Source organism: Neovison vison, chromosome 1, assembly GCF_020171115.1.
Source record: "Neovison vison isolate M4711 chromosome 1, ASM_NN_V1, whole genome shotgun sequence".
In the NCBI taxonomy this organism is placed as follows: domain Eukaryota; kingdom Metazoa; phylum Chordata; class Mammalia; order Carnivora; family Mustelidae; genus Neogale; species Neogale vison.
Window position 1 is genome coordinate 187832165 of NC_058091.1, and position 25481 is coordinate 187857645.

The window sequence follows — 25481 nt, forward strand, 5'->3', positions numbered from 1 at the left end:
GTATTTTTCCCCCAGAAGAGTCACCTTTGGTCTACTTCTGCTCACAACTTGCATGCTCTTGTTAGTAACTTTCATTTGTACTTATGACATCAAATACAATTTACAGTTTCAGAGGACTCACATATCTACATTTTCCATCCACACATATTCCCCATTGCTTGTTGGATATGTGCATCTGGATATTATGTAGGCGCTTATATATAGCTAAACTCTCCTACAGTAAACCTCCATATGTCCCCAAAACATATCCAAACACACAATCAAAATGTTTCTCTTCTGTATTTTAAATCTTTTTATAGGACTTAGTATTAAATTGTATTGATACTCACTCTTGTTAACTTCCCAGACCAATTCATCACAAAATCTAGTCTGAACTATCTTTTGTATCTACCATTTCTTCTATTTCCTCTAATTTAATCTCATTCCTTTCTACAGTTTACAAACCCATCTTGAGCTCTGTGTTAGTTTTCTAGGGCTATCTTAACAGAATGCCATGAACTGGTTGGCTTAAACAACAGAAACCTATTGGTCTCACAGCTCTGGAAACTTGAAGTCTGAAATTAAGTATCAGAAAAGTTGTCCCCTCTGTGTGTGTCTATTGCTATATCCAAATATCTCCTTTTTTTTTTTTTTTAATAAGGACCTAGTCATATTGGATTTAAAAATTGAATTGTCATCAGGCTCATCCTAATGACCCCATTTTAGCTTGATCAACTCTGTAAAGACCCTTTCTCCAAATCAGGTCATATTTTGAGGTGCAGAAAATTAGAACTCCAAAATATACTTTTTGGGAGGACACAATTCAACACATAACAAAATCCTACTGTGTGCCAGGCACTGTTTCAGACACTAAGAATGCCATATAGAGCAAGATATCTCTATCTCATGGGACTTAAAATCTAAGGGTGGGAAACAGATGACAAACTGTCCTTATAAGTGAACCAGATAATTTAATCTAGAACTAAGTGCTATGGTTAAAATAAAGCAGAGTGATACTGTTCCTTTTGGGGGGCTTTGTAATAATTTCTTACTTCCCTTTGTCATCCTCCACTCTACCTATCAACTCCATGACATTGCCTTGATAGGTCAGTAATAGCAATTAGAAACTTGTATTATAAATTATCTGTGTATATATCTATATCTACAATGAGTGAACTCTGCAAGGGCTCATGTCTATATCCCAATAGCATAAGGCCTGGCATATGGTGGGTTTTCATTAAATATTTGTTGAATAAATTCATTTTCTAGTCTCTACTTTCCCCCATGCAGGAAATTCAAATAGGAATAAAAATCATGAAAGCAATACTTTCTATGGAATGATGCTTTTCTGGCTTGTCCACTATATATAAAAAAATGGGTGATAAGGAGAAGTCCGTCTTGGATAGATATCTGTCTATAAACATAACCGAAAACACAACTGAAAGGATTCAAAAGTTAATGGCTTTATGATGATAAGAGAAACATGAAAAAGGATGGCTGAATTCACCCGATAGAATAAAAACAAGATAATAATGCTGGTCACCTGTGGAGTTAATATATTTTTAAGTTCTGATAGAATTGCCTATGTATTCCACACTAGGGATTGGTGGAAAACCTTTAGCCACATTTGGCTTAGTTAAATATTGTTTGTCCTATGGTCTACCTCTTATTTTTCTTCTTGGGCAGTTCTTTTACGGTGATTATCTTCAGTATGTCATATATACTTTGGCCCTGCTGTATTAATTATAAAACATTTTTGTAATTTGCCCTTATATTTACTTAAAATTCATTTTTGTGCATGTTTTATATCAATGGTATTTCCAAGTAGTCTTTGTTTCTTTCTAGTAAGAATAGTTATTTTTTTGAACAGTTTGGTTTTGGGGACCTTTTTTCTCAGTGATGGGTGGGACATAATCAACCTGGCAGGAAAGTAACTAAAGGAATTTCCATGTAAAGAGTCAAGCTGAAAGTGACAACTCCAGTGAGAAGAACTATGAACTCCAAGGTAATGTCTCTAACTGTTTGGAAGTCAAAGGACCTTTGTTCAAGTGTTGCCTGGTCTCTCACAGGTGACAACATCTGCTTTTCCTCCTCACAAGATTACAGAATGATGGATGAGAAAATACTTGAGAAAGTGAAAAGTGTCTTGTTAAGGGATATAGTAGTAAAACGATGATGCCTTGTTGAGAACCAAATGGCTGATACGTAATGAGCGAATTTGAAGACAGGAATCAAATCGAATGTCTACCTATGAGACTATCTCGTTGATTGCACCAAGTTTGTGCATTTTAAGAACAGAGAGAAGGGATAGGATTTTTTTTCATTTTCAACTTGTGAGCCTAGCCACCCTCTGACAACCTTGTTTCTGAACATTTTTTTTTTTTTTTGGATGCACAATCGGGAGAAGGGATAGCTTGAAACCAGAGCAGAGATGTGCATGGCACTTGGGGCAGTAATCTGGGAAGAGAAAGTTGATATAATGGATGCAGGGAGAGAGGAGAATTGTGAGAAAGCTGAAGAAAAGTTGTGTAAAACCCTGGAGGTTTGTAGGATGATTTGGGTGGAGTTTGGCTGTGGTTTACAAAGGAAATGGGCCTCGGAAAAAGAGATTTGACAAAGTGTTTTTGAAAGCTAAACACTGGATCCCCCTTAATGTTCTTTTGAAACCTGAAATAAATTTTGAATTTCCTTTTTAATTATCTGACAGCTGGATTTTGCTTCCTGGAATTCTACTCCATGCATTGACTGGATGATCCAGGGCTCACATTCCAAGTTTCAGTTATCAATAGAAGGTAAATAAAGAAAAAGTTTTTTCCCAAGGATCTGAACAGAGGCTGGCATTTGAATTTTTCAGTTTCAAACTCACCGACAATTACTGAGTTTGAAGAGTTGGTAGCCAAAATTTTGGACAATAACTGAAGGAAAATAGCAAATTCTGACCTTAGGATTCCAAGAATAGCTGGTACTTCCATCAGCTATTTAACAAGAGGTACTGAGTGAAGAAATACCAAGATGTAAATTCGGGGCTGTGGGAGAAACATTCCTGCTTCCAGGCCAACTGGGACATCATTTAGTAAATTGCTTCTCCGGCATTCTGACTAGAGCTGCCAAATTTCTATGAATTTAGGATTAGAGTCAGAAAAGGAGTTCAATCTATTTTAATTATTAGCCAAATGGTGTGTCTGAGTTTTTATGAAGAATGGGTTCATTAGTGCTGAATGCCACCTATGAAAATCAGCCTTCTTTACTATCTGTGTCTGCAGGACCAATATCTGATGCATAGAAGTCCTCCAATCTGGCTTTCAATCTGAAGATCAATCACTAACTGTTATTTTTAAGTAGCAGTGCTTTTCCCGAGCTGGAAATATGGATGCATTCCCTAAAGATGGTGTGGCTTAATGTATGTGTCTACACAGTGTAAACTGAAGAGCGAGGAAGTGTCTTCCACCCTTACCTCACTTGCCTCTCAGACTTTTGGGAGACTTCAAATTCCCACCATTACTCCACTCGGTCTTTGTGATAACCAGTGGCAGGCACTTAATAAATGTAATTAAATATTCTTGGAGCAGTGACACATTTTGGCATTTTCATTAGGGTTGCTTCAGTTTGAATGTTTACCAAATTGGCTGGCATAAACCAGGGCCCTCAGGAAATGAGGAGGGAGCAATGTCTGACAAAGAGTGGATGAACAGAAGGGCTAGAGAGAACAGGAGAGAAAAGGCAAATCATGGAATGAATGGTTCAGGGAGTTAGTGAGGAGGCCATGGCAAAAAAAGGAGCTCCTTCAAAATTTGATCTAGAATCAATCCTGTCCTGAACAAATAAGAGAAAAATAATCCAGCTAATTTTTTTTCTTATAAATTAATCATATGGGGATTTTCTTTATTACATTACTGCAAAAAGTTTTAACCTAGGGGCGCCTGGGTGGCTCAGTGGGTTAAGCCGCTGCCTTCGGCTCAGGTCATGATCTCAGGGTCCTGGGATCGAGTCCCACATTGGGCTCTCTGCTCAGCGGGGAGCCTGCTTCCCCCCTTCTCTCTGCCTGCTTCTCTGCCTACTTGTTATCTCTCTCTGTCAAATAAATAAATAAAATCTTTAAAAATAAAAAAGAATTTTTAACCTAAACTTTTCTGTTGGTAACGATAAAAATAATTGCAAGAACACAACAAAACAGAAACAAACAAAATTCTTGGATTTCACACCTAGTAAGTTTGGAGGTGAATTTTGAAAAATTTATTCCAATAACCTTTTACATTTGTAAAATAGATCTGAAACTGGTTTCTGATGTTTTGATGAGAGGAGTGGTAAAAACAAATATTTATTAGCTTTTTTATTCATACAGAATTCATTTTATTCACACAGAAATTCAGTGTTAAGCTTTGTATTCTTATTGAAAATAGCATCTTAGAATGCATGGAGAGAAGACCCTAAGCATTTTATTTAATTTGATCTGAAATCCATATGCTGTCATTTAGAGAGATCAAGTATAAGAACCTGGTGGGTATAAAATGTGCTCCGCATGGTCCTATTTAGAAAGATGCCTCAAATGTGAGTTTTCACAAGTTCCACAAAACACATTTTCACACCAAATTTGATACAGACATGTATTACAAAATCTCCCTATTGCCATTTGAATATAAAATGGAAAAGTTTCCCTTGAGTTTGCAAGAGTGTTTTCAAGTATAGGTAGGGAAAGTACAAGCTGTATTAACATCTGCCACTTGAAACTGCATTGTGGCATTTAAACTTTCAAAGAGATTATAGTAAAGAATATATCTTTCCTTGATGTAGATCCAAAGGAACTTTACATATACAAAAGAGAGTCTCTAATGGGTTATCCCATTAACTTCCAAATTAAAAATGACTTCCACCACATGCAGAGTCTGTTATGTCAGGCAAATGGGATTGGGAAGGAGCAGGAGGACTGGGTAGGTCCTGTGGCAACGCATGCAATTGTCCATGTTGTGTAGTTGTCAAGGGAGCCATATCTGTGAGACTATCGGTCACTCAGTCACATTGTATGCATACTTACCGGCAGGTGTGTAGGCTGTCTTGGTGACTTTGGCCTTCTCGGTTGAGGGCTGGAGAGGTGACAGAGAGCCCAACCTGGCACACATGTCCAAACGCGTGCTCAAGAGAGCATACAGAACCTGTCCTCACTGACAGAGATGCCGGTATGGGTGCTCCTTGTCTAAACCCTACTCTGGCACCACCAAAACTTGTATACGGTTAAGGCTGTGTGAAAAAATACCAAATGCATATGTTTGGTTTTTACCTTGAGAAAGGAATACCTATTTTAAATTCGCACAAAGTCACCTTACAGGATTGTGGCAGTCCTGGGTGAATGAGGGGATGTGTCACTCCTATATACTTTTGCATCGCTTCTGTTACTTTTTTAAAAAGCATTTTAATTTTCGATTTTTTATATCTAAAGGACAAAAAATTTTATAGAAGTCAAAAGCCAAGTTGATTCTCTAAGTGGTAGATCATAATGACATAATACTACCACACATTCGCAGCATCTCTCTAGGGATCCCGAAATGAGCCTTTTTAGTGTGCTAAAATGGAAGTCTGTTTTGTAGGGAAATGACTTTGAACAATATGTAGATGAATTTTGGTTTAATGCAGCTTGTGTACGTAAGCAATACTCTGATGTGGGGTTCTAAAAGATGTGGACATAACGACAGTGTCTCATTGATACCACACCGACTTAAACCATTCAGAGTTGAGCATGTCTAAGGATGCAAAGCATGTGATCGTGTCACGCATGAGCAGGTGTCTGTGAAATCACAAAGCTCTCTAAGGCATAGTGGAAGAGAGGTACATCTGTTGCAGTGTCTAAGGTTTCTCCAATTACATCTTGGTTAAATAGTCAGTCATTCAGCAAGTATTAATTTAGCATTCACCGGATAGCAGGGGAAGAAGAACTCACTGGCCTTCATCCAAATCTCTTGCCTGAGCTTACATTCTGTGTGTTTCCCAGCATTGTCACTAACAGCATGTCCCTTAAGATGGCCAGCTGCTACCCTCCCCTGAAAATCATCTCTTGTTCAGTGGTAGCCTCAAGTCACAGGACTGAGACATGGAGGAATCTGCATTCAGCATGTTCTTAAATGGATTCTCAAGATACTTTCCTGTGAGATTAGCAACAATTAGGCTTTTCAGTCTATGGTAGACATTGGAGTTCAAGTTTCCAAATTTGTTGGACAGTTTAGGCTAGTCTTTATTATCTTATGTAAAGGTTTGTAGTTTTAACTCAATCACATAAAGACGTGTGTATATTATCATTATTATAAAAACAGCAGAGAAAAAGTGAAAAAAATCTGATATGTCATTTCTCAGAATTTGATGAGAATTTCCCTCATGCAAATCTCTGTGAAATATATTTTTTATAAAACAGGGATTATAAAATGCATGCTCAACTGTCAACTGTTTTTATATTTAATAAAATATGATAAATGCCATACTGAAAGAAGACTTTACCTCCATTTTGACCTTTGGTCTGCACGTTCTAATGGACTACGTTCTTTCCAACTTATCTCTCAACTCAGGCAAAAGACCCAGTGGGCAAAGCAGCCTAGGATGGGAACCGAAACTACCCTTCAAGCAAAGGGACTTCCCGGGGCCAGCAAGACCCCACAGTGATCGACTGGACCTTTAATGCCCATCTGCATGTGCCTGCAGACCCTTGCCCTACATTCTCCTTACATTAACCTAGAAATACTTTCAGCACTTTGGAGACAGTCTTTGAGACATGAGTCTGCTGTCTTCCCAGTGCTAGCCTCACGGAAATCAACTCCTTTCTTGTTTCACCATAGTCTTCTCATCTCTCTGCCTTTGGAATTTGTCAGCGGTGAGTGGCTGAACCTGGTCTGTTCAGGACCCCTGGAGCCAGGTGCTCTTGTACCCTTGTGCCCTGGCTGTAATACTGATAAATACAATATCTCCATTATCCTCTCATTTGCATAATATGACACCTGTGTTTGTCTTTGAATATCTTTAATACTTAAATTTCTCTAACAGTGAAACTTACTCTTAGATAAATAGTGATCATAATACATAGTAAAACTTGGACTTCATATTGGTAATCTATAATCCTGGTTTGTACATTAATACAATCTAAATTTTACTCCTCAGATTGTTCCTGAGGCTAAACTAATCTCTTCTGTAACTTCTGGGATGAAATGCTCTAGAATTCTACTTTATATGCTGGGAAGATTTCATACAATTTTTATATTAACATTTTTATATGTATTTTTTTAAGTCCTGCAGCTCAGAGTGGCCTTTTCTTTCTGAATGTCACAAGGTTAGTTTTGTAAGGGGTAAGAGGCTCTGTCTACTAGCCATGTGGCCATATTCTATTCCCACAGTCCCCAGCCTAGTGACCACCTCTCATGTGTGGAGCTGTGCCAGTCCCTGAGCCCTGTGGCCCTCTCAGAGTAGTTGGCGTCTGTTGAGACTTGGTGTGCAGCAGGTTCAGATGGCCCTGGGCTCACAATTTCTTTTTAATCTGTAGCTGGCATAACACTAAATAGCCATTCTTTTGCTTTTTAATAAGGTAGATTTATGTTAAATGGGAATGCAATTTTACTTTGCAGAAGCAGTAACAACACAGGTCTATTCCCAAGGCACTTTGTCCTAAAGGATTGAGTAGAAAGAGAGAACACTTTTTCTTTGATCCTGTGGAGCTGTTCACATTATGGAATTTACCTTTGCTTGTACTAGGATTGGCAAAAACCTTACGTAAACAGGCAGGTTTCCTGAACCCAACCTCTGAATCTTCAGATAAATGACTTCTCCACGTCTTACTGCTGTTAGAAAAGCGATCAGTCACTCCAGGGAAGTATTATGTGACTCAGAGTCCACCAACTGACTTTCTCTTGGGTCTGGAGGCTTCTGGCCTCAGATGACTTGGCAGTAATTAGAGTTTGGTGCCAGATATATAGATATTTTATATATATATATATATATATATATATATATATACATATGTATATATATATATATAGTTTGGTGTCAGATAGTTTGGTGTCAAATATATAAATATCTCTTCCTGTATTGAGTGATTGAGTGCTAAGCATATAATTAAGACCATGTACTTTTAGTATGTTAGACATTATACTGGCTACCTTGCATATATGATCTAATTTAATCCCACAATCTGCAATGGATTCATGTTACACTCAGCAAGAAAATTCAAGGTCCATAGCAGAGCTTGCAAAGCCTTATATGTTCTGGCCCTTGCCTGTCTCAATGGCCTAAATTCTTACTATTTTCCTACTATTAGTCTCATGTTATAGATAAGGAAGTTGAGGCACAGAAAATTGTATAGCCAGTAAATTGTGAGGCTGGGATTCAAACCTAGGCAGATGGGCTCCAAAGAATGAATTCTTAATCACAGCATTATGTTACTTCTCAGTAGGGTTATTGAAAGGTGACAAAAGTGGGATAATCTCAAGGGCTCCCAGGCTTGAAGTGGATGCATGTGAAGATCCCTTTGGGGGTAGCTGGTTGACATAGAAGTGACTGTCCTCACAGAGGCTGAGCGAATGCTGACTTTGGCAAAGGAAGGGAGGATATAGTTTTAAACCTTTCCTTCCTACATGACCATTCCTCCATTCACAGCCCATTGCATATTTGAACATTTAGGTGAACGGCAGCTTGAATAACATGTCTCATGAATGGGAGATTTCTCCTTGTATCATTCCCAAAATACCTGGCCTTCAATAAATATAATCATGTATTCATTACTAATTTATTATTCAGGCTACTCAGGGCTGGATTTATGCAATGCGGTAAGCTGAGCAAATATTTAGCACATTAATAGCACATTATAAAATTAATAAAATTAGTAAAAGAAAGTAAGGAAAATAAGAAATAAAAAGAATAGGAAATAAAATTTAGAAAGTTATTTTGAAATAAAGTTAATTTCAAATGGAGAATTGAAGGAATTGTCATTGGGAAGAATCCTAAATCTTTTTGAATGTCTTGTACACTTATTTTTGGCATGGGCACACACATATGTGTATGTGTGTTGTATGTATGAGATACTATGACTTTTTAAGTGGTTATGGCCTCCAAAGCCTTAATTCCTCTCTCCTTCTGTGGGATTGTGCCTCAGAGAGGATCCCGGAAGGGAAAAGATAAAACAGAATTACTGGTAAAGAAGTGGCACCTGAGGTGGTTGTCCTGTCCCTGATGAAACAGGATTTTGTCAACAAATGCGTCTGCATCAAGATGCAGCAAGGGAAGAAGTGTTGATATTACATGAAATCCTCCAAAATGTGAAACTATTATGGCAAAACATATGACTTATAACTCACTTTATCATAGCTTAACATCAAACTTTGATTAAATAACATAATGCGAGGTCTAATTTTTTTTTTTACTTAAAAATTTTTTATTTTTAAATACAGATTTGAAGCACTGAAGTATACATTTCAGATCCACCTAAATATATCATCTCCCTGAAATAGATAAATCAGGCCACCATGTTACATGTCCACAGGGCTAAAACGATTTTTTTAAATAAATTTTTTTATTTTTTATAAACATATATTTTTATCCCCAGGGGTACAGGTCTGTGAATTGCCAGGTTTACACACTTCATAGCACTCACCAAAGCACATACCCTCCCCAATGTCCATAACCCCACCCCCTTCTCCCAACCCCCCCCCGCTCCCCAGCAACCCTCAGTTTGTTTTGTGAGATTAAGAGTCACTTATGGTTTGTCTCCCTCTCAATCCCATCTTGTTTCATTTATTCTTCTCCTACCAACTTAAGCCCCCATGTTGCATCACCACTTCCTCATATCAGGGAGATCATATGATAGTTGTCTTTCTCCGTTTGACTTATTTCGCGGAGCATGATACGCTCTAGTTCCATGCGAGGTCTAAATTTAAATGAGCTTAAAATAGCAGTTAGAACAAATGTGCAAAGTTCAAGACACCTAGAAGTTCTTTCCATGAGAGAAAAGAATTTATTAAATTTGCCAAGAAAAGCTATTTTATAAGAAGTATAATATGACAATAGAATTCATCCACCATTATTGGTAATGAGCTAGATTCAGAACTACGGCTGAAGGTTTGGAGTAGTAGAATTTAGGGAGCCAAATAAAAGCAATATTCTTCCTTCAGGCCTGTCTGAAAATCTCTCTGCTAGGTTCACATTGGCTAGAGTTCCCTGGAGAACTTGCAGGTTTCAAATTTTCACTATTTGGGGGTAAATATTTCATTTTTAAAAAACGTACAAAGTAGAGAAAGAGATCTAGGACTTCAGAAAATCCTTCAACCAGATAAATCCTGTCTTGTGCTAAATATATTTGTATACATATTATTATTTTATTTTACAAAATCAGGTCATAGTATATGTCCCATTTTGTTATTTATTGATTGATTATTTTTCTATGTCACTATTCTTTTCTATAATCATTTTAATGACTGCAGAGTATGCCATTGTGTGAGCTCCATATCTACTTAAGGTAGCACATATTACTGGACATTTCGTTGTTTTCCATAGCTTTCCTATTTAGGCATGCTTAAATAAATGTGCCTACAGGAAATCTTGAGAGATTCCGTGTTTATTTCCTAACGGTGAATTTGTTGGGCCCAAAGTCATGTACATTTTTAAGGATTTTCATCCTGACCTCTAGGTAACCCAACATAACAATTTCACATATTCTCTGATTGCCAGGTACAGTTTTTTTTTTCTTTTTGTAACAATAGAAAACAGAGCTTTGAGGAAAATGGCATAAAACTTAGGCCAGAATGGGGGCACCTGGGTGGCTCAGTGGCTTAAGTGTCTGCCTCTTGATTTTGGCTCAGGTCATGGACTCAGGGGTGTTAGATTGAGCCCTGGGTTGGGCTCTGTGCTAAATGGGGTGTCTGCATGACATTCTCTCCCTCTCACTCAGCCTCTCCCTCTGCTCACACACACTGTCTCTCTCTCTCTCTCAAATAAATAAAATAAATTGAAAAACAAAATAAAATCTTAGGCCAGAATGAAAGTTAAAAGGAGTGTAAAGAAATCAGTCTTGTTAGTGTCATTGGCCTGCTTCTTACAAGCCATAATATTAAAACCTGTTATAATTCCTCAAGTATTCACTATGTACCAAGCACTATACTAAATATGTACCATATATTATCACCTTTAATCCTCACCTCAACCTTCTGAAACATAATTATTCCTTTGTACGGCTGAGGTACATAGTTTAACTGATTTACTGAGTGTCACACAACATTGCTTATCCAGTATTTGAATTAAGTTATGTTTGGCTGGAAGATATATGCTCTTAACCAATATACACATTATTCTCTTGGCTAATGTAGAAAGATTTGGGCAGTATAGACAGGTCATAGTTCTGGAAGTCAAGTAGATTTGTGAGTGTGAAAAGAAAAAAATGAGATACTGGGATATCGGGGCTACCAACAGCATGGTTTTGTCTAGGACAACATAAGAGTCAATCTTCAAAAACTGAATGAATAATCCACTAATTGGATTGCTTATTGCTGACCTTTGTGCCTATGTCAAATGTGTAAATTTTAAAGTCAATGAGCAAATACTAGACTATGTACTGATGCTGAGTTTATATCTCAATGTAAATGGACTCTTTTGGAGGCCAGGAAGAGAGAGTTAAGCTTGTATCTATGTTCTCCAACTCTTCTCCTAGGTGATGATTAGAATGTGTCACTTAATGAAAGGAGTATTGGTTCCAGCTGGTATGTTAGGATTATTGGCAATGGAAATGAATTCTTATCATGGTTGGTCTCATTATTAAGGCTGTTGATAAGTGAAATTTCATGTAACTTGCTAATAAATATATGAGAATGGGAATTCTACCATGGTTTTCTTAGCTTAGAGTTAAATAAATACTCTTTCTTTTTCCTCCATCTTTGCCCACTACTCTGTCCCCACTTCTACCTCTTTCCCTTAATTATATATTAGGTTCTTTGGAGAAGGGCTTATGCTGCCAGGTGTAAATGATAAAATCTTGAGTTTGAATATAGTAAAATAAATATCTGGCTGTAAGCACCCACTTTATGAAAGTCACTTAGATTGAGCAGAATCTCAGCATGCAACAAATATTTTACCCAAAGAACACATCATGTCTCCTTATCTACTGCTACTTGATAGGCTTTAAAAATATAAGCCAGACACAGAAAATGAAAAATTGTGTGTTTTAAATTGCTTTTGGACACACCACCCCCAGAAGATAATTTGTGCTCATTTAGTTTTAAACTTGTTAAATGGCAGCTTGAAGTGTACTATTAGTTTTGGGCATCTGCCAGTCATCAAGGGCTTCAATGGCCAATGTTTCACAGTCTTTGAAACCTGCCTCTGAGTTCACTAATCATTTGATATCATTTGATGGCAGCAGCCTTAGAAAGAAAAATATTTGTAAATATGAAAGAATTTAATATGCACACTTTATCTCACTGACTAAAGTTGTATGTACAGAAAACATGCTCTAAGGCAAATTGATCTTTCCACATGTTCTTTGTCCTCTGGTGTTTTTATAAGTGACAAATAAGCTCATTTCATTTGATTCTTTAAAAATGAACTGTATGCATATATTTGCATGCAGATTGAAAGATTGTATGCCCTCCAATTACCTTAACACTCCCAACTTCATTTTTCCCTCTTGCAGTGACTATGGGTCTATGTTCTCTTATATACAATATTACCTTTTTTTTTTTTTTTCCCCAGGATTAGCCAGAATCCATTTATTCATATGGAGAAAGTTGGTAATGTGCTTGGGGGCTCCAATGTTCTACACAGCAATAGGGGGTGAACATGTTAGCTTGAGTCCAGCAGCTTTCCAGCCCAAGTGCCCATAAACACATGGGAGCTTTTCTGGGATCAGCCTTGTAGACTGGCTCTCAAGCCAGTAACATTTGTAAGAGTAAGGTCTTTGTCTCTCTTGTTCTCTTAATATTTATTCTTAACACTGTGCTTGCCACTCAATATACATTTGTGAATAAATGACTGTAATTTCTACAAACTTGTATAGTTATGTTATCTTTTAGATTTTTTTGAATTAACTGTCTATGCCCTGGTAGCAGGAAATTCAGTGATCTCTATTTTAATGGCTTTCCCTGAACTTTTGATTTGTTCAAGAATTTCAGGAGCGTACTTACCTGGAAGTTGATGGGTAAGATTTTCCTTTTAAGAACTAGCATGGTAAGAACAAAAGCAATTGCTAAGATAGATTTTTGCTTACACATAATGAGTAGAGAATGGTCCTGTAGAGTTCTGGGAACAATGGCTTTCCTTTGCTGCTACTCAGGGCACTGTGGTGCCTCACTCTGGTGCTAGGATTATACAGTTCCTTTTATTTCCTATTCCTAAATTCAGCCATTTGTCCCTTAAGCAAAACCACTATAACAGTGTGTCTAGCTCTATAAAAATTCCATCACCAGCCACCCAACTAAGCTATTACATTGCCTAAGGAGTCCAGGTTTCCAGACCCAACTTCTAATTTTCTCTGAGTAGTTTTGTTTTTTGTATATTTCCATGCTAGAGAACTCCTACCGGATCACTCTGGTCCACATCCTAGTCTCCATCATTTCTGTCACTGAGATCTGTCCCTCTTCACCTTGAAGGCTTTTTTTGGGCTGCTTTTGCAAATTGCTTGGCTGCCATCTCTGTTTCTACCATGCATAACATCTCTTTCCTCAGAAAAGGAAATTCTAATATGCTCTGAGGAGACATATTTTTACAGTTAAAAAAACCTGGTAATTTTCAGAATCAATAAGAAGTTCATTCAGTAAGAAGTCTATTTAATTTCTCCTTTTCCAGGTACCCTGGAAAAATTAATTCATTATAGAAGGAATAGGAAACTTAAGCAGGATCTTCTGAAAAGTTATGTCTCTTTGCAGAGTTGCCCTAAGAATTTCAAAATACAATAGTGCACATACATAATAAAGAGACACATATTTGGAAAGTGCTCCATTTTTATTTTTATTTTTTTAACCAAATCTTACCCTTGCTTTAAGATCTGTATCCAGTCACCTCCTCTGTGTCTCTGTGAGGCTAACAGCATCATCTTCCCTTAGTTATCCTTTTCTCCTTACCCTCAAGTAGGGTAGGCCTCTTCAACTGGGCCTGAACATGAGCAGTCTCCTATTTGTAGCCATCCTCGTCTGCCCATGTCCCATGTCTCCAGCCAGATCTTTTAAGAACACAAGAACAGGGGCTTCCTCTTACTCCTTTTTTGCTTGTGTTCTTTTTATTATTTCTCATGCCCAGGAAGTATTGAATATGTGGTTGTTAATAGTGACTTTGGTGGCATTGTCCATGCGTTGAGGCTGGAGGAGGGACTTCCTGAGTTGTAGTAAAAGCCTGCAGGAGGATTCACAGATAGCTTCTCTAGGATTGAAAACCTTTGGGAAAACCTTTCACTGACCTGGAAACCATCTCTTCCTTTCAAGGATGCAGATGAGAACCTTAAGCTTTGTTTATTTTGTAGTCTGCATAATGCTTATACATAGCTGAAATTTAGTAAATGGGTGATTGAAGTGGTTATTCTTAAATACGGTCTGTTGATGAAGAGCCTTAGCTTATCAGAAAAGGAAACTTTTAGACCCCAACCCTAGACCTGTTCAATCAGCCTCTGGATTTTAGCAAGATTCTTTGTGTTTCCCATGTACTCTAAAGTTGGAGAAGCAGTGATCTAAACATTCGGTACATATACATAGTTACTGACCCTCCTTTATGCCTGGTATTTGGAGATTGATTTGTAAGTATTCTATCTTCAAGAGAAGTGCTTTTCTACATGTCCTTTATACACAGCATGTTCATTTTTCTAAGGATTCATCAGGATAAAAGGAGAGAAATGAAATGCAATATAGCTCAAATAATATTAAAGAAAGTTATTGCTGCTTGTACTGTGTTTCATTCTAGAATTCAATATGTTACTCAAAAGGTCAAATAATATATCTAATACATTCCCTAAGGTTCTGAGGAATGATAATGAAACTGTCCAGAAACCAATTCGAATACTATGTGCTGCCATTTAATCAAAGAAACTTAGATAAGGTAACACTTTGTGTAATGAGTAGGCAAAACATTTCATATTAAAAATTCATTATCTGCTCAAATTAACCAAATGTCTTCATTCATGCTTTTTAGCATCAAATTTAACTTTTTTATTTCTATAACAATTTCCTCCAGAAAGGTGAAGTTGAGGTTTCTTATTAACTTAAGGGGAACTGATGTTGAGGTTTTTGCCCAAAGAATCTTCCATATGTTATGGCTCACAAAGAAATAACATTATTCAATCACATTCAGAAAAACTTACCCTAAAACATGTATTATAGAGTAATAATTATAATAGAAATTTGAACTTTTAATTAGCATAATAAAATTAATCATGAAAGACTGTCCTCATCCAAAACAATATTTAAACTTCTCACCATAATACAAGTTAAACCTAAAACACCTGTGTTCTGGAAGACTGTACTTAAATAAAAAAATGTTGGGCTATATAAACTGAAAGACTATGACTCTTAACATACTACTACCTCCTCTTCTTGAAAAGGGAATACCACTTATAGTGAATTACTTTTATTGGGTCAGAATATGTAGATCAAAAATGGTATTTAAAAATAGATGTCGGTGGTTGGGTTATGGACATTGGGGAAGGTATGTGCTATGGTGAGTGCTGTGAAGTGTGTAAACCTGGCGATTCACAGATCTGTACCCTTGGGGTTAATAATACATTATATGTTAATTAAAAAAAATAGATGTCGGGGCACCTGGGTGGCTCAGTGGTTAAAGCCTCTACCTTTGGCTCAGGTCATGATCTCAGGGTCCTAGGATCGAGTCCCGCCTCGGGCTCTCTGCTCAGCAGGGAGCCTGCCTCCTCCTCCCCTTTCTCTCTGCCTGCCTCTCTGCCTACTTGTGATCTGTCTGTCAAATAAATAAAAAAGAAAGAAAAAAAAATTCTAAAAAAAAAAAAAAAATAGATGTCATTCCTGAAAGATTCCACTTTATTTTCAGTAAATAAAATTGAAAATCAACTTCCCAAACAACAGTTTGTTTGTCATCTGATGTAGATATACTACTATGAAATTTGGATAAATACTCTCAGTGGCCAGATGATTTTATAGCTATTGATGTATCATAATCTAATTACCTAATGAAGTGGCAGATTATGAATATGAATTTTATGTGGTTGCTTCATTAACAGTTTGGGGAATTTTGTAATAGTGAATCCTAACACTGAAATAATGGGGTCATTTAAAGAACTCATTTATTCATTCAATAATGTGAATAAATACCAGGCACTGCTATAATTATAAACTACTGGGTCAAATTGTGATACCTACTTTTTTTTAAGGCATTTGTGATACATAATGTCAAATTGCTCTCCAGAAATGTTTCAAGAAACTCTCCTACCATCAGAATATGAGGGACCCTAACTCTCAGCATTACCTCTAGTTTGGGTTTAAAAGACAAAACATTCTGATTCACTATTTATATTGCAGTTAAATTTTTTTAAAAGACTTTTAATCCATTTATTTGAGACAGAGAGAGCAGAATGTGCGAGAGAGAACACCAGTGTGGGGGCAGAGGGATGGGGAGAAGCAGACTCTCTGCTGAGTAGAGACCTGACACCAGCTCAGTCCTAGGACCTGGGGACCAAGACCTGAGCCGAAGGTAGACACTTAACCAACTGAGCCACCCAGGTGCCCCTGCAGTTAAATATTTTTACATTATCTTCAGTATTCAGATTATTCTCTTGGGCAGTATTTGTTCTTTTCCTTTGCCATTTTTTTGAGTAATGTTACATATTATTGTAATAATTATTTTCCATTTGTTATCAATGTTTTTCCTGACCTATAATATTTTTATAATTGACTTTATTTTAATCTATTATAATATTAAGAACAATTTTAACATTGTTATAACATATACGATAAAACATGCATTAATTTATGCAACCCATGTTTCTGTTTCTTGTTTTCTCACTCTGTCATAGAAGAACTCTGTGGGCTGAGTATTTGCTACCAGAGAGAATCTGAATGCTGTTTACTCAAATTCTTTTTTTCTATCTTTAACTGAAAGGCAGACAAATATACCCAGCTTTAATTCCCAACTGCCAGATGGTATTTTTTTTTTTTTTCCATTGTGACTGCTGAATTGAGGGGCACCTTCTTTTACCCTCTGCCTGACTCTCCATCCATCCTATGGATTGTGTGAAAACCATCCTCTGCCTGCACCTGCAAGAGTGTCGTTTGGAAGATCTTCTTGAGTGAAGTGATCAAAGTTCTGCATCCTTCCTAACTGTGCTTCTTTAATGTTATATGTGAGGATTTCAGTCTCTGAACAAGAGTGTAAAGAAGGTAGACAAGTCTGATATTTTTTTTACTGCGGTAAAAATAATTATGCTATTGGTGGACACTGGCATTTTAAAATTTATTTTTGGAGAGCTGGTGAGAGGGGAGTGGGAGAGAGAGAGAGACAAAAAGAGAATCTTAAGCAGAGCCCATGAGCATGGAGCCCAATGAGGAGTTTGAATGTACAACCCCAAGATCCTGACCTGAGCCAAAATCAACAGTCAGACACTTAACTGACTGCGCTTCCCATATGCCCCCAACCTTGTCCGTTTTTATTGGCTATTCAGATCCTGGCTTTCTGAGACTGGGACAGCACTAAAATGTCTTAAACTTCCCTTGAGGCTGGCAGATATGTAGCAAATGATTTAACAAATACCATTTATTTATATTATTTATTTATATTAACAAATAATATTGAATTATTTTAACAAATAATATTCATTCTGATGGTGATGTTTTGTGAACGAGAAATACAGGATGAGAATGTTGAATAGTGGGATTGATTCTGAGCTTTAACTCCCGTGATTGTTTAGCATATTGGCTTTTGATCTCTATACAATAGGCCTTTATGAACATCCAGGAAGTGTAGACATATTTATTTAGTGCAATTATAATGATTCAGATACATGGAAGTTTTGTTGGAATTGAGATTTAAATATATTTGATTCCAACTATTTATCTCTCTTCCTCATCATCTATGTAAAGTACTGTATCTGCAAAGTATTTGCAATGATTAGTTTTAATGAAACCAATAGTAAAAATGGAAAGCAATAAAATCTACTAAGAGGTATGTTGAAAAGATAATGTAGAGCCTTAAAAACTGTTGACATGACACAACACAACTCACATGAATAAGTAACTTCAATAATATAGAAAAAATGTTATATGGAAATTTTAGTTGGTACTCAGGGTAGCTGGAATTACAATAGCATTTTTTATCATCATGTTCACTTTGATCTCATAAAAATCATATATTTTTGCCTTTTCGTTCTTATTTATTTACTTTAAAGATTTTATTTATCTGACAGAGAAAACACAAGAAGGGGGAGCGCCAGGCAGAGGGAGAGGGAGAAACAGGCTCCCCACTGAGCAGGAAGCCCAACATGGGAATCAATTCCAGAACCCCAGGATCATGAGCTGAGCCAAACGCAGATGCTTAACCGACTGAGCCACCCAGGTGCCCCATCCACTCTTATTTATATACTGTTAGTATTTTAAGCATCAAATACTTGTGAATGGTTGCTTTTCCCCTTTTGGACTTTTACGCGCTTGTAATTAAGCTATTTATTTCTTTCTCCTTTCATGACCAATTTTAAATCTATAGTGGCCACCACCAATTTGGGGAAAAGTTGCCCTATTAGTTGAACATGAATTTAAAATATGCAATACTTTTCATTCTATCATAAGGATATTGTTTTCACTAGCCCCTAGCTCTATGCTTCAACAAAAATAGTAGAAATTAGTAAATATTATTAATACATAACTAAACATACTTTCAAGTCTTCCTCTCCCATTTTAAAAGATATACCAATAAATATAGGGTAATGTAAATGCAAAGGGCATTTAATGTTTTGATTATAGGAAAAAAATTGATGCAACACTTTAAAAGTGTTATTTGCTAAACTGATTAAATTTAGAGTAGATGTGAAAATAGTCATATGGATTCAAAACTATCTTCAAGACCATAAATAAAGCAGAAGAATAAAGTGACAACTGAAGCAAAAGTGTAGGAGGTGTTTGGGGGGGTGCAACAGAATGTGGTGTTAGGGCTGATCATTTTTAACATTTATCATTTATTAATGATTCAGGAAGAATCTGAGAATAGCACATTGAAGAAATTTACAGCCTATGCTAAACTGGGAGGTGTTGCAAGTAAGAGAAATGAAGAAATGTAATTGACCTAACAAAACACCATAAATATAAAAAATTCTATTATTATCACTATAAAATGTATATATTGAAAATAATTGAAAAAATACAGCATTTCTATAAAATGGTGAAAAATGATCAATGAATTGTTGTGAAACAGATGGTGTTTAATATTTGTAAGATGAGGGCTCAGTGTTTTTCATTGTGACTTAGCCCTGTGCTACTGTCTTCGTTGTCATTTACATAGGCTCATCTCAAACTGCTCTATTATCATCAATCTGACTACATTTCCCTTAGCAACCTACTAATCACAAAGGAAAGAGGATTAATATGTTAAAATATTTGTTTTTAGCCATCTACAGCACAGTGGTTAAGGGTACAACTCTGTAGTCGGACTATAAGTTTGATTTATGGCTCTACCACTAATTACTAGTTACTAGTTACCAGTTGTGGCTCGGTTGCTTTAAAAAAAAATCTCTCTGTGCCTCAGTTTCCTCGTACTAACAATGTCTAATATGAAAATGCATGAAGTGACTGACACATAGATGTAATCCATGTATTAGCTATCAATACGGCTACTACTAATTTCGTCATTACTTTGTGCATGCCTTATAGAGATTGAGCAAACAAAGTTTGTCAAGAGTTCATGTCTAAAGAGAAATGATCTGACATTATACTGACTTCTCTAGTTTTGAAACTCCCCTTAAGCAAGAGGTTCTCCTGCCTACCAAGCTTCTTCAGTTATCATTTAAATTATATGCACGTTGGTACCTTCTGGTTGAATTAAAATTCTTTTTAGGATTGTGATATTTTAAACATCTAGTTCTTTTTTTCAATTAGGTAAAAACTATTACCTAAGTGGGTATTGGGTCATGCTATCAGGGTAAGTGTCAGAAAGTTTATTTCAAACTAGACCAAAGCATAATTTAATGTGTCATCAGGCAGGCAGATGCTCTGACACCATGGGTGTTAGATTGGGAAAAGAAGCAGTATTTTTTCCTGATGAGCATGAGAAGGGGAAAAAAGGGGGAAAAATGAATGATTTGCTCTATTAAGTTGTCACCAACCATAATGTGGCTATGTGAAACTGTGGAGTAAAATCAAAACTAAATAATAAAGTATATACCTTTATCTGGTGTAGATGCGTTTTGTCAGGTAACAGCAAGAAAAAAATGATAAAGATGAATCAAATCTAATATCACTTATATAGATATCAATGCTCATTTTGTTATCATAAATAGAACTAAAAGCTTCCATGGAGTGACTCAAACAATGCCACTGGAAGGAGAAATAATATTTCTTCTCTTTGAAATAGTAATAAGAAAAACTCCATTCAGTTGAATGGATCTAGGATTTGAGAGATACAAAGAGATACAAAGGAATGAGTCCAGAGATGTGCAGCTGAAGCTGATTAAAGAAATAGATGATGATTTGTACAGAGAACTTTGTAATGGATGAGGAGTAAGGAACAAGAAAACAGGCTAGGCTGTCTACCTCACACTGATTTTGCAGCAGAATCATTTCACTGAGGGCTGAAGGTAATACCAGGAATAAAACAAATGTAGTCTGATAAGCAAGAACAGCTTCTTTTTTTTTTTTTTTTAAAGATTTTATTTATTTGACAGAGAGAAATCACAAGTAGGCAGAGAGGCAGGCAGAGAGAGAGAGGGGAGAAAGCAGGTTCCCTGCGGAGCAGATAGCCCGATGTGGGGCTCGATCCCAGAACCCTAGGATCATGACCCAAGCCGAAGGCAGAGGCTTTAACCCACTGAGCCACCCAGGCGCCCAAGAACAGCTTCTTGATGGTAAGAACTATTTGGTACTGGAGATCTTAGGGGAATGGGCACAGCTCTGGGATATGGACCATTAAAAGTAGAAGAATTCTCCTTCTCCACACAAACAGAACACAAATAAAGTGTTCTGCAAGTGAGGCCCCAATCTCTCGCTCTCTCTCTTCTTCCCTCCTCCCTCCCTCTTCATTCTTTCTCTTTCTCCTTCATCTCTATCTCAATCTCTCAGTTTCTCTCTTCACACCGCCTTGGTGGGGAGGGGTATTGAGGAATGGTAGCAATCAGTTACCATGAAGTTGGAAATTTTTTTCAATTTTTTGGCTTACATTGATTATAATTTAACAAACAAGAGGTAAAAATATATAATAAGAAAATATATAATAATAAGATAATAATAAGAAAAATATATAATAAGAGATTAAGTGCCTGCCACACAAGCTGGTGTGGCAGAAATTTGAGTTTTCTTTCATTTTTTTTATGTTATTCTGCAGATGCTAATTCACACTTCCAAAAATTCAAGAGGGATTGATGCTTACATAAGTTCTATAAAATCATAGGACTCATAATAAAAAAAGAAAAATATTCAATATTTCACTCTAGCCTACTATTCCTCAAAAATGCTTTCAGAATAGTATCCTCCTATGCAAACAATTTGCTCCTTTTTTTTTAAAGCCATATAATTTTAATTGAGCTACCCAGATAAAGACTAGATTTCCCAGCCTTTAGTGTTAGGTATAAACATTCTGGCCTTCCCTTTATCCTCTCCCCACTAATTGGAATGAGGTCATGATTTTGAGAGCAGGTTTAACCATATTGCACCATGAGTTGGGAAGCACATTTTAAAGATGATAGAGCAACAAGACAGAAGGCAGCTGGTCCCTTGGCATATTTGAGGAAGAGAATTGCCATACCATCTGTATCAGAGAGAAAAATAAACTTTTACCTTTTTAGTTTGTCATTTCATTTACATTGGCCAAAATGACACCCTAACAAATTTATGTCTCTAAAATCCGGTAAAGTGGGGCTTAGCTCTGCTAACTCAACTTGAGTCAGTTCAACCATCTACATATATGGCACACAGGATGAGGAGGAAATCATGTAATTACGGAGATTAGGCAAGCAGAATTCTATGGTCCCCTGCCTCAACTGAGTTTTCTGGGCAGTTATATTACCTGTCAAATTTTTACATGTTTCTAAGTCTCTTCATCTCACTCAGGAGTACTCCAAGGTATGATCCCCTGTCCAAGTCATTTACCTCAATGCCTCCTCCCCAACAGTAAGCATTAAATATGTCATTTTGATAAATCCCTCCATTTCCCACTGATATTCCCAAACTGGTAAATCTGGACTCATTCAAACCATTTTTCTTCTAGATTCTGAGGAAAAAGTGACTCCCTTTCTGTACTTCTGATCACTCCCTGTTTACTTCAGGACCTGACTTTGTCATTGAGTCCATCACCTTATATTCTTAACTTTTCCTCTTAAATGCTTATCTCACATAGGCTAAAGAACATATGCTCAGATCTTCCTTCACTCATGAAAGTCCTTGTCTCTTCTTTTATCTTCTCCCCTCTACTCATTGCTATATCCTCCCTACCTCCCAGAATCAAGCTATCTCTACATCATTGTCTCTAATTCACTCTTTAATCCCTTGCTATCTGATTCCTGATCTCACCTGTTTTCCAGCAAAGGTCACCAATGACATACCGATTGACAAGCATAATGACCTCTATGCGTTATACGACTTGAAAATTCCCATTATGAAAATGTTTCTTCTTAGGATACTCAAAGTGCCAACTGCTGCTATTTTTTCCTTCCAACTTTTTATATTCATCTCAGAATCTCTTACCTCCTCCCTCTCTGTGTACCCTTTAGATACAGATATTCTCTTGGTTTCTGTTCTTGGCCACCATTCTCCTCACTGCTCACTTATTTCTCTTCTAATGCCATATGTTCTCTTTTATTGCTATCTACTGTGATTTCTTTAAACATTCTTTTTATCTCATTCTTACTTTGGAAAACGTGGCAGATTGACGCACTGAACACCATTCCATTCCCCTACTTGAGGCTCTTTTTAGAGACTGGAAAACTAACAACTTTATTTCCCAAACACCTTGGAAACTCTTGGTGTTTTCTCTAGCTCTTTGAAGCCAATGCACCATGTAAGAGTTGCAAGGTAGATGTGAGGTAGAGTTTGCATGGATCTTCAGCCAAGCAAAGTTGCTGTATCTTTGATCTTCCTAGCAGAGTCCCTGATATTTGGTTCCTCATTTCATGCATGTCCAAAGTCAGGGCAAAGGGACCTATTCTGAAAAGATGAATTTTTATCATATTGGGCAAGGTTCTGATTCTGGCAGATGTGCTAGCAGCTTTCTGATTCTATTGCTTCTTGATCTTAGCAGGTGGGCCAGATTTTTGGTGTCACTGAGGGTGTTGCCTCTGGAAATATTATATGATAGGCTTTATATTAATTCTGTATGTGTTCCACGACACTTTAAGAGATCTCTTTCCAATTATCCTAACTAACAAAGACTCTCAAAACCATGTCTGCCACCCAGTCTTCTCCTTTAAACTCCACAGACCTTAAGTAGTGCTGAGAACTAGGTAACTGACATTGTTAGACCTGCAAAGTAGTCCACTCCACAGACTGAAAACTAAACACACTGCTTTTCCTTCACAAACCTATGCCTGTTTCTGAACTCCCAAACTCTGTTAATAATACCATTGTCTATCTACATGGTAACCCAAGGTCCAAACCTAGGGGACATCTCTCTTTTACTTCCTACCTCTAACATCACTGTCTAGCAATGTCTATCTCATTAATATAGCTCTCATATCCAGGTCATCCCACTTCTCTTCTTTATTCCTGTAAGTCAAGATTTCATTTATCTTGGATGGGTTTATTGTCACAACTTTTCAAGTTACCTTTTCTTCTCTTCTTGATCTATTCTAATATAGCTGCCTCAATTTGGACAATCTCTAAGACACAAATTTGAACAAGTTACTCTTTTGCTTAAAAGCTTTCTCATTGTCTACAAAATAGAGTATAAAATCCCTAGTATGTTATACAATGCCTTCCTTGAGCTGGTCCATGACACTCTCCAGTTTAATTCCTGACTGCACTTCATATTTCATACCCTATCTATTCCGAACTGCTCATAACTCCTCTTACAGGCCAGGCTCTTCTTACCTCTGTATCTTTTCATTCCTTTGCATTTTCTCTTTCCAAAGAGAAAGGCAGGAAGTGAAACTTAAGACTTTTGTCATATATTACCAAATCTACCTCTTCAAAAAGTAAGCACAAGATCGCCATTTTTTGTTTGTTTATATGAAAAAAAAGTTATTCTTGTCAAACGTAGATTCAAGAATCATACTATTTATTTTAGAGATTTGGAAAGTTGAAGCTACTTTCTCAAGGATGTCCAGCATGGAATAGCAGGTCTGGATCTTAAATTCAGTTTTCTTCTGTAAACCCCACACTCCCCTTTCCACTATAACTGAAATGCAGGGTTCTCAAGCAAAGGAAAAGGGGACAGAACTGGGAAGTGATAGGAAGGTAGGGATCTTGGACCTTACTGAAACGAACACTTCATGTTTCTCCTATAGTAGCTTTCCTAAGAGCTATTCTAAATAACAAGCTGAATCATTTTTATCATTCAGCTTTGAGGGTACTACAGGCTCCTGAAAAATCTTAGCTGTTACTTCTTTTAAAATATCCATAGAGCTTCTTCCTAATTACTACAAATTAGAAAACTATAGCTATTTGGAATAAATAATTACTATTTAATGTATAGTTTTATCTTTAAATTGTCTTACAAATACCAGAGGATATTTTAATTCAAGGACAGATAGATGACTAGTATATTTTCTTTAGTAGAGATGGAGAAATTTGAGGGAGAATTAAAATGATTCGGTCAAGGTTACGGAGGTATGGTGCACAGTACAATTACCTTTCTTGAATACTTGCTATTTGCCTTGACTTTTTTTTTTTTTTTTTAAAGTGAAATCAACAGCTTCACATCAGCTACTGATCAGGTACCAGATGGCAAAAACTTTCAGTCACTACCACCTAGGGCTATATTCAAACCAATGAAAGGCCTGTATCTCATTATCGGTCCCCTGAGCTCTTCATTCTCCCACATGGTACTGTCCTTTTCAAGTAGGAAAGTGACATTATTTTTAAAACTGCCCTTGTTTCAGATAACCAAAAATCCCGATAATTTAAACAGGTTTGTCCTTTTAGTTTTTTTTATTTTGCATGACATTATTAAGCTTGCATTGACTATCACTGCAACAGAAATTTACAAAATCAAACTAAATCAAACTAAGCTATAGGATTAACACCCCAGAACCTTGCTTCATATCAAGAATTATAGGTAAGTGAATAAGGATGCCAGGTTTAGCAAATAAAAATGTAAAACACTCAAGTTAAACTTGAGTTTCATATAAATGAATATTTATATTTTCAGTGCATATACGACCCAAATATTGAATGAAACATATC